The following is a 2,646-nucleotide window of genomic DNA, read 5'->3' on the forward strand; positions in this document are numbered from 1 at the left end:
GGGATGGGAGTGTCGGAGACAGTGAGATTGGCACAGGACAGAGCGGAGTTTAGGGCTATTGTACATAGGGTTGCTATGAGTCGCAGGCGACTCCACGGCACATAACAACAACATATTTTATTTCCTTTTTCTTTTTCTGTTTTCTTCTTCATGACTTTATGTGGACTACTTGAGTGTTTTTAGATTTCCATTTCTATTCATTCATTGTTCCAAGTGTATTTCTTTGGGGCTTTTTTAGTGGTTGATCTAAACGTTAACTGAGGAGTGTGTGAATTAAAATTGGATTTTTAAAAATATGATAAATCTGTCATAAGTTCTCTCTGACATAAAGTAAACACCTTTTCCACAGTTTTAATTATTATTGCCTTTTATTGTCAATCTCTTTATAAATTTGGTTTTTGAATATCCACAAGTGAACATTGAATACTGGTGACATCAGCAGTTATGTGCTGCAACAATATATGTACCAAAATAAACAAGAAACAACACACATGCACAGAAACCTAAATTTTGTCAGAACTTAAGTTGAGGATAATGTAAATATTATATAATTGTCTGTGTAGAAATATTATTGTTTTGCCAGTTTGAGTCAAGAGTAGAAGAGTTCCTTTATTCTTTGCCTCATTTCATTTAAAATTTTCTAGAAAAGTTTAGAAAAGTATGAGGCATTTATCTTCTTTATCTTCTTCAGTATTTTGCTGCTTATCTGGCATCACTCCTTTCCATATGAAGTTGGTATTTCATTTTCCATATTTTTGAAAAAAGATGACAGAATCTTCATTGAGATTACATTGTATTTGTAGATTGCTTTAGGTCATATAGCCACTCTTCCACTATCTTCCTATCTGTAGAAATGGAATCTGATAAACATTAAACATTGTACTTGGAAAAAATCCGATGAAAAATTTGCTAATATTTGAATTGCTTTTCTACTGTAGAAGTGGGTAGTTGTTTCTGTCTGACTGTTTTCAAGATTTTTTAAATATTTTCTTTCGTTTTCAGAAGTCTGAAGTGATTTGGTATGAATTAATTTCTTCACATTTACTTTTTTGTGTGCTATCGTAGCTTCTTGAATAAAAAGCTTTGTATCTTTTGTTAAATTTGGGAAATTATCATTATTTCTCCAAATACTTTGTTAGGCAGGATGTCTTTCTCTTTTTCTTTCAGGAGTGAAAACACATAAATGCTACACACATTTTTGTTTGTTTGTTTGCTTGTTTGTTTTTGTTTTTAAGGTCATATATCATAAAGGTTCTGAGTTTAAGGGTTTTTATCTTAATTTTATTTTTTGATCCATCTCCTCTCTGTTACACAGGCTAGATAATTTCTAGTTTTCTACATTCTAATTCACTATCTTTTCACTACTTGCTTTACTTACTGTCAAATCTTTATATTGAAATTTGTTTTTAATTGAAAATTTTCATTTGGCTCTTCTCTATATCTTTTATTTTTTGCTAAATTCATTTAATTTCTGATATTTGTCAAATAATTCAAACAATTGTTCCATCGTAGCATTGGCATCTATTGATGTTCTGTTCATTAATCTGCCTAGTAGTTGAAAATGGGTTTGAAAAACTTTAAAAAAATGGGTTTGATCAAAACACGTACATTTATTTTTCATTTTGCTGTGAAGTTTTGACTCTTCTATTTCAGTTGGCTTACTTTGCCACCACTTCAGTAGAGAACAAAGTGGTTTTTTAATGCCAGATGTGGGTAAACCTTTTCATCCCACTGACACCTGAAAGGGGTTAGCTTTCTATCAAAACCTTCCTGATTGGAAAACATAGTACCAATTGAAATTGTCACAGACTTTATTTTACTTGGATCTATGATCAATGTCTATGATAGCAGCAGTCAAGAAATCAACATATGTGTTAGCATTAGGAAAATGTACTGTCAAGGATCTCTTTAAAAAAGACTATGGATGTCAGTGAAAGGATTAAAGTGTCTCTGACTCACACTGCAGCAGTTTCAACTGTTGCACAATGGAAGGCCAGAGAGTCAATGCCTTTGAATTGTGATTTGGCGAAGAGCACTGAATGTCCATGGACTTCCAAAAGAAGAAAGAATTCTATCTTAGAGGAAGTAAGGCAAGGGTGTTCCTTAGAGGCAAGGATGGTGAAACTTAGTCTCACATACTTTGGAAATGTTATCAGGAGGGCCTAGTCCTTGGAAAAAGGTACCTTGCTTGGAAAAGTAGAGAATCAGAATCTCAGCAAGATAGACTGACAAAGTGATTCTAACAATGGCCTGAGCAAGAAGGAGCTTATGCAGATTTGGTGAGATAGAACAAGGTACTGATCTGTGTAAAAGGGCATTTTGAGTTGTAAATGACTCAGTAGCACCTAACAACAACAATACTGTATTGTCTTTCTAAGAATACAATTTAAAACAGGACTGACATCTGGGCTGGGGGGAGCCTGAGAAAGATGGGTTAAATAATGTATACTGCATTGAAACAGATGAGGGAGAAAACTGTTTAAAAAGGATATGTGATTAGGTATTTTTGTCATGACAGGAGTCCAGGGTGAAGACTGCATAGTGGAGTGGACCTGGGGGCAGGGATTGAAAACAATGAAAGAATTTTTCTTATACTTTTCCAAGAGGGCAGTGTACTGGGGGGGAGGGTTGGGAGGGGAGAAAAAT

This window comes from Elephantulus edwardii, unplaced genomic scaffold (assembly GCF_000299155.1).
Source record: "Elephantulus edwardii isolate Elephantulus edwardi_28Jun2011 unplaced genomic scaffold, EleEdw1.0 scaffold00168, whole genome shotgun sequence".
In the NCBI taxonomy this organism is placed as follows: Eukaryota; Metazoa; Chordata; class Mammalia; order Macroscelidea; family Macroscelididae; genus Elephantulus; species Elephantulus edwardii.